This window comes from Notolepis coatsorum (genome assembly GCF_963971535.1).
Source record: "Notolepis coatsorum genome assembly, chromosome: 4".
NCBI lineage: Eukaryota > Metazoa > Chordata > Actinopteri > Aulopiformes > Paralepididae > Notolepis > Notolepis coatsorum.
The window spans coordinates 104,068,051-104,076,201 of record NC_140168.1 but is presented as its reverse complement, the minus strand read 5'-3'; the positions used below and the strand labels follow the sequence as shown (position 1 = coordinate 104,076,201).

General features: G+C 45.2%; 1 pseudogene across 1 annotated transcript in view; it reads left to right on the top strand.

Annotated features, from left to right (window-relative positions):
- Nucleotides 1-1,526: 1,526 nt before the first annotated feature.
- The window catches only part of LOC311226632 (E3 ubiquitin-protein ligase TRIM35-like), a 67,975-nt pseudogene continuing 61,350 nt past the window's right edge, over nt 1,527-8,151 (top strand). Inside the window, exons 1-3 of the transcript in view lie at nt 1,527-1,922; nt 3,967-4,197; nt 7,966-7,988. The product of the transcript in view is annotated as an E3 ubiquitin-protein ligase TRIM35-like (transcript). The remainder of the gene's footprint in view (nt 1,923-3,966; nt 4,198-7,965; nt 7,989-8,151) is intronic.

Here is an 8,151-nt window from a genome sequence, read left to right as displayed (position 1 = left end):
CTAGAGAGGTGAGGTCACTACACCTGGTTATATAATAGAGAGGTGAGGTCACTTCACCTGGTTATATACTAGAGAGGTGAGGTCACTACACCTGGTTATATACTAGAGAGGTGAGGTCACTTCACCTGGTTATATACTAGAGAGGTGGGCGTGGCCACTTCACCTGCACAGTATATTTCGCAGAGTAAGTTTTACTCACATTTGTAAAATGTACTCAGTTTGAGTAAAATTTACCTTGCGAAATGTACTGTGTGGTTATATACAAGAGAGGTGGGCGTGGCCACTTCACCATGTTATATACTAGAGAGGTGGGCGTGGCCACTTCACCATGTTATATACTAGAGAGGTGGGCGTGGCCACTTCACCATGTTATATACTAGAGAGGTGGGCGTGGCCACTTCACCATGTTATATACTAGAGAGGTGGGCGTGGCCACTTCACCATGTTATATACTAGAGTGGTGGGCGTGGCCACTTCACCATGTTATATACTAGAGAGGTGGGCGTGGCCACTTCACCATGTTATATACTAGAGAGGTGGGTGTGGCCACTTCACCTGGTTATATACTAGAGAGGTGGGCGTGGCCACTTCACCTGGTTATATACTAGAGAGGTGGGCATGGCTAGGTGAATGGTAGGTGCATGAAAAGTCCTTTCAACGAACGCCCACAGGCACGAGCATAGTCCAATAGGCGAAGCAAGACGCTTTGCCAGTAATGACATAACTAGGATTATAACCTTTGATATACAGGTGATAAACATCAGTGTTTCTACACTCCTCATCGACTGACACCCGCCTGCTCCAGATAAAACCCACAGCTCGTACTGAAGGAGTAGGACTAGCTTTAGACAAACACAGGAAGGACTAGTGTAGAGGAGCCAAAGCTATATATTTAGGTTATGGTATTATATATGAATGTTTATATGTTTATTTTTATATCCTTACATTGAAACGGCATTAGGAATGTTGATTGGATTTAGATAAAGTCATTGAACCGTCTTATTTGTCATAATAGAACGTTCTAGAACATTGGTGATGTCATTGTATGATGTCATGACCGAACCTTCTAGAACGTTTGGTATCTACTGTTATGTGCATCTTGAAACCGTGCTGAGCAGCACTGAACCGATAGACATAGGCATAGATTTTCATCGGCTTTCCAGAGTCTGCGGTGATTTGGAGACTGGGAAAATACATTTTTTTCTTACCTTGTAGTAACATGAATATTTAGGAAAATAGCTTTGGGAACGCTTCTGTAAAGAAAGACTTCGCTGTGGAAGAGAAATAAACCATTTGGATATCTTTGTTTTACACTGGAGCGGCTGTGGACATTATTTGTCTTTATCAACGAACGTACTACTCACAAGTAAGCAACTTTAACCAGTAGAGTGGAACGTCGGCCCTCATAACTACTGATCAAACAGTGACTTCAACCAGCTGCTGACTGAATCTAAGTAAGTTTATAACAAAAGTTAAAGTAAACTTCAGGGAGATTTCCAGAGGAGGGAGTGTTACTGAGTGACAAAATGGCATCGTCTCATTGTGAAGAGGATGTGTCTTGTTCCGTGTGCCATGACATCTACACAGATCCTCTCATCTTGTCGTGTGGCCACAGCTTCTGTAAAGCCTGTCTGCAACAATACTGGAGAGACAGAGAAGACAAGAACTGTCCACTTTGTAGGAAAGTCTCTTCAATGTTAGATCCTCCTCGTAACTTGGCTTTGAAGAACCTGTGTGAGGCCTTCAGGGAGAGAAGCCAGGGAGCTCCAGCAGGTCCTGAGGTGCTCTGCAGTCTGCACAGAGAAGAACTCAAGCTCTTCTGTCTGGATGACCACCAGCCCATCTGTCTGGTGTGTCAGTCCTCCAGAAAACACAAGAGCCACAACTGCTGCCCCATAGAGGAAGCTTCGGAGGATCACAAGGTATGGCAAAATCATTATTATATTAATTTATTCAATCTTTAATTATACTCAATAAATACACAGAGTAAACATTGTTGTCACGTTGTTAATGAATACAGAAACATTAGACAATTTGAACAATTAGATGGGATTAGATTCAGACACTGATGTTGGAGTTGATTTATTTTTGTCCACAACGTAGGAGGTGTGAGAGTCAATGTCAGTGTGGGAGTCGATGTCAGTGTTGGAGTCAATGTCAGTGTGGGAGTCAATGTCAGTGTGGGAGTCCATGTCAGTGTGGGAGTCCATGTCAGTGTGGGAGTCCATGTCAGTGTGGGAGTCAATGTCAGTGTGAGAGTCATTGTCAGTGTGGGAGTCCATGTCAGTGTGGGAGTCCATGTCAGTGTGGGAGTCCAGGGTGGCCTGGGTGGCAAACGTACTCCAGTCCGTGTGTTGAAACCGGTGCTGCAGCAAAGAGTCCTCAGGGGGAGACTTGCATCTTTCAAGTGAAATACATCATGAATGAATGAATGAATGAATGAATTAATGAATTAATGAATGAATGAATGAATTCCATTGCAGAAGCAGCTCCAGGCTCCACTGAAGAACTTACGTGACAAGCTACAGGCCTTTAAAGAAATCAAACAAACATGCGTCTGCACAGCAGAACACGTAAAGGTACAAATATGCTGTATTAATGATAAATGATTTACTGTAAGGTTGTAGCTGCACTCAACCTGCACACAGTAAAAATAAGTGACCTATTGTACATTTGTAGTCCATTGTGGGAGAGACATGATTTTTAACCCCCCTACTGTATATTTCATTTCGTTAGATAGTCAATTATAACACTACCTTATGCATACTGCACCTTATGTGACACTGTGAACACTGTATAGTTAGTTAGATAGTAAATTATATTGACTTATTTCCTTAAACTTATTTGTTTACACTGCTTGTGTTGTTTTTACTACCTGTACCCCCCCCCCCCTCCAGGGGCGTAGTTATGGGGGGGGACACAGGGGATATGTCCCCTACATGTTTTCAGAAGGCAGTTATTGTCCCCTGCACTTTTTTACCGTCCAAAACAATGTTACACGATAATAAACGGAGACGCGACGCGGCACTTGGACCGCACGGAAAACGGCTGCTTGTTCCATCTCTGAGCTCATGTCTCTGACGACCTGAGCCATTGTCATGCAAAGACAAGGTGAGCACCCGGCGAGGGACGAGTCGCATGTTTGTGTGCACGCGCTAAGTACCGAGCACAGCTGTCTTTGCATAACAACAACAGCCATGTCGTCAGGTGTGCTCAAATACAGAGCACCCCTCCCCTGAAAGTTTGGTGTGAAACTGAACGATGGTCTGTGTGATTGCCATGAAATGCAACAGCATTGCTTGGTCTCTGTGAAATATCTGTCTATGACCTCGTTGTATTTAAAAGCCTCTAGGCTATTGTTTTATACATTGTAGATAATAAATAGCACGATTTCTCTCTATCTCTCTCTCTCTCTCTCTCTCTCTCTCTCTCTCTCTCTCTCTCTCTCTCTCTCTCTCTCTCTCTCTCTCTCTCTCTCTCTCTCTCTCTCTCTCTCTCTCTCTCTCTCTCTCTCTCTCACGTTCCGAGACTCGTGCGGCGTTATGACTTGTCATAAGTGAATTGTATATAGAAACAACTCACCAAAATTGACTTGCACAACTGATAAAAAAAAAATCTACAACCTTACAGCCACTGACCACGCCCCACAAATGTGTCCCCTCCACCATTGAAAACAAAATTATGCCATTGCCCCCCCCCCCATCCCCCATGCTGCTATGATGCCTGAATTTCCCCAAGGGGATCAATAAAGGAATATCTTATCTTTATGTCTTTCAATCTACATTTATTTTGATTTAATTACTGGACTGTCATTATTGTTATTATTATGTCGGTCATTGTCCTGTGATTTATCATAGATTTTTACTATTAATGTATTGTTTGTCTAGTTTTGTGTTAAAAAAGGGAAAATAAAAAACATTTGTTAAAAAAAAAAAGGAATAACTTATCTTATTTTATAATCTCCAGGTCCAGGCCATGCACACAGAGAAGCAGATTGAGGAGGAGTTTAAGAAGCTTCTCCAGTTTCTCCACGAGGAAAAGGGGGCCAGGGTAGCTGCACTGAAGGAGGAAGAGGAGCAGAAGAGCCAGACGATGAAGGAGAAGATTGAGGGGCTTGACAGAGAGATGTCAACCCTTTCAGACACAATCAGAGCCATAGAGCGGGAGCTGAACGCTGAACACGTCTCCTTCCTGCAGGTCAGGACTGGTCTCTCTTCAGTTTATAGGGAATGATGCTGAGGATGTTTAGTACACTGTAAAAACTGGGATTGGGGTTCATTCATATTTATTAAATAAGTATTAGTAACCTATACATAATAAAAAAGACTATGTGCCGTTTGAAATAGAATTGAGCTGAATTCAATGCATTTGAACCATTTATGAATTGCATTTTACACAGTTTTAGTTGAATACAATTAGCTGATAGTTTAAAAGTGAGAGAATGGCGCTGCAACGACCGGCTGCCTTTCTGTTCGCTCCGTCGAGACTGTGCTTACTTTTGTTAATATTTATAGTTTTAAGAGTTTTGTCTGTACCAACAGTAGGTGCATTTAATGTGTATGACCGTCAGTCACTTATAGACATCGGATTACGGGAAACTTACCGATTGGATTACTCACTGGACCAGCTTTCCGAACCGCAAGAGAATGGGAGAGAATGGGACCAGATCCTTTGTTCCTTGATCCCAGGAACAAAGGAACCAGACGGCGTGGGAAGAGAGCTGGGATCCGTAACAGGCTGAGATCCAGACGCCACCGAACGCCATTGCCCAGTATATTGCTAGCCAATGTACAATCAATTGACAATAAACTGGATGACATCCGAGCAAGGATTCAATACCAAAGAGACGTCAGAGACTGCAACGTTCTCTGCTTCACCGAAACGTGGCTCACGCCGGACGTTCCAGACCACGCAATCCAACCAGCCGAACACTTCTTTATCCACCGCAAGGATCGTACAGCAGAGTCCGGTAAACAACGTGGAGGAGGTATTGCCTTCATGTTTAACAACAATTGGAGCGATCCAACTAACGTGAAGGAATTATCCAACCACTGCTGCCCAGACCTGGAATATATAACCATCAAGTGTCGTCCTTTCTTCCTCCCGAGGGAGTTAACGGCGATCATCCTTGTAGGAGTGTATATTCCACCGCAAGCCAGTAACAACGTCGCGCTCTCCAGACTCCACGACGAGGTAAATAGAATACAAGCGGCGAACGTTAACGCCGCCATTTTAGTGCTGGGTGATTTCAATAGCGCCAATCTGAGAAAGGTATTACCTGACTTCTATCAGCATGTGACTTGCAACACCAGAGGCGGTAACATCCTAGATCACTGTTACACGCAATTTAAAGGTGGCTACAAGGCTCATTCTGATAGTGGCTTTGGTAAATCAGATCACGCGTCCATCTTTCTTTCACCAATGTACAAACAGAGAATCAAAAGTACTCCTGTAGTCTCGCGAGAGGTGCAGAAATGGGATTTGACGTCAGAGGAGACGCTCCAGTCTGCGTTTGACTGCACAGACTGGAATGTGTTCCGCGACACAGATAACATTAATGTCTACACGGAGACAGTGGTGGACTATGTTTGTACTTTGGTGGAAGAAACAATCCCCACTACCAAAATGAGAGTTTACCCAAATCAAAAACCCTGGCTAGACAAATCCGTCCGTGAAGCTCTGAGAGAGCGCACCAAAGCATACAACGACGGCCTAGTGGCAGGCAACATGAATGACCACAAGGTGGCGCGATACAACGTAAGGAGGACAGTGACAGAGGCCAAACGGCGCTACAGGGATAAAATTGAACTCCAGTTTGAACAAGCTGACTCTAGAGCTATGTGGCAGGGGCTCAAAACGATGACAGACTACAAAGGCGCCTCCCTCAAACTGAACAGTGACATCTCCTTAGCAAATGACCTCAATACCTTCTATGCGAGGTTTGATGCTGGTAATAACAACACCAGCTCACAAGCCACGGCAATGGGGGGGGGGGGGGGGTCGGCTGCTGATGGAGGCGCAGTGTTCAGGGTAACAGAGCATGAGGTGAGGCGGACCTTTAAAAAAGTGAATATCAGGAAGGCAGCAGGTCCGGACGGCATCCCCGGCCGCGTCCTAAAAGTCTGTGCCGACCAACTGGCCCCAGTATTCACTGACATATTTAACCTGTCCTTAGAACAGGCTGTCATCCCCACCTGCCTGAAGAAGTCCACTATTATCCCTGTACCCAAAAAATCCAAGCCTGCTTGCCTCAACGACTACCGCCCTGTAGCTCTCACCTCCATAGCCATGAAGTGCTTTGAGAAGCTAGTAAAGGGCTACATCTGCTCCTCCCTCCCCATCAACATGGACCCCCTGCAATTTGCATACCGCCCCAACAGGTCCACGGAGGACGCCATAGCCCATGTGCTGCACACAGCAGCATCACACCTGGACAAGAGGCAGGGGAACTATGTGAGAATGCTATTCATCAACTACAGCTCGGCATTCAATACCATAGTCCCCTCCATACTCATAGCCAAGCTCAGGGACCTGGGCTTGAACTATGACCTCTGCCAGTGGGTCTTGGACTTCCTGACTGGCAGACCCCAGGTGGTGAGAGCAGGCAACTGCACCTCCTCATCCATCACCCTCAACATAGGGGCCCCCCAGGGCTGTGTTCTGAGTCCCCTCCTCTACTCCCTGTACACACACGACTGTGTGGCTCAGCGGAGTAGCAATACAATCATCAAATTTGCTGACGACACAGTGGTGGTGGGCCTGATCTCTGCCAACGACGAGAGGGCCTACCTGGAAGAGGTCAAGGTCCTGGCGGGATGGTGCCAGGAAAACAGCCTCTCCCTGAACGTCAGCAAAACAAAGGAGATGATTGTGGACTTCAGGAGGTCGGGGGTCAAGGACTACAGCCCCCTCAGCATCGACGGGGCACCGGTTGAGAGAGTCAACAGCTTTAAGTACCTCGGAGCCTACATATCCGAGGACTTGACATGGACCACACACATTGACAGTGTTGTGAAGAAGGCACGACAACGCCTCTACTTCCTCAGGCGCCTAAGGAAGTTCCAAGTCAGTCAGAAGATCCTTAAGAACTTCTACTCATGTACAATAGAGAGCATCTTGACCGGCAACATCACCTCCTGGTTTGGGAATAGCACTGCACACGACCGAAGCAGACTACAAAGAGTGACACGTTCAGCCGAACGCACAATTGGAGGGGGCTCCCCACCCTCCAGAACATTTACAACAAGCGTTGCAAGGGCAAGGCTAAGAGAATCATTAAAGACTCCAGTCACCCGAACAACTGCCTCTTTGAACTGCTGCGGTCAGGCAAGCGATACCAGAGTCTCAAGGCGAGCACAGAAAGACTCAGAAGAAGCTTCTATCCCCAGGCCATCAGGCTGCTAAACGAACAATGAACACTACACAACAACAACCACCAAACGCACGTAGCACACACATCCACACGCACACACTCACTTTAAACAAACACACTGTAGCACCCACTCCACACACTTTATAGCACACACCCACTTTAAACAAACACACTGTAGCACCCACTCCCCACACTTTATATGTATTGATGAAGGATTGCACTACAACTCGTACACCTTACTGTAAATTGTACCTAAATTGTACCTCATCCCATTTCTGCTTTGCACTATATAGTACTGTACATTAGTACACTGCATAGTATTGTATATTATATGGTAACTCAGAACATTGTACATATGTCTATACCGAACACTGTGACCTCATTTTCTTCTTCTAAATTACATGCTATACTATGTTATTTGATACTATCTTGTCTAGCACAGTCTCTGGAGCATAACAGTAAGAAGCATTTTGTATGAAAGTATTCTGTACTTCTGTATGACAACTATTAAAGAAACTTGAAACTTGAAGTGACCAGACAACGCTCAGTTTTTACAGTGTAGTGTTTAACTTGATCTGTCTTTACCTCCATAGAACTACAAGACCACACTGAAAAGGTAAGTGATGTATCTCTCTTTTTGTCGCTCTCTTTTCTCTCTCTCATCTCTCTCTTTCTATCTCGCTTTTTCTCAATTTCTCTCTCTTCTTTCTATCTCTTTCTCTCCTGCTCTCTCTCTCTCTGTCTGTCTGTCTCTCTCTCTCTCTCTCTCTCTCTCTCTC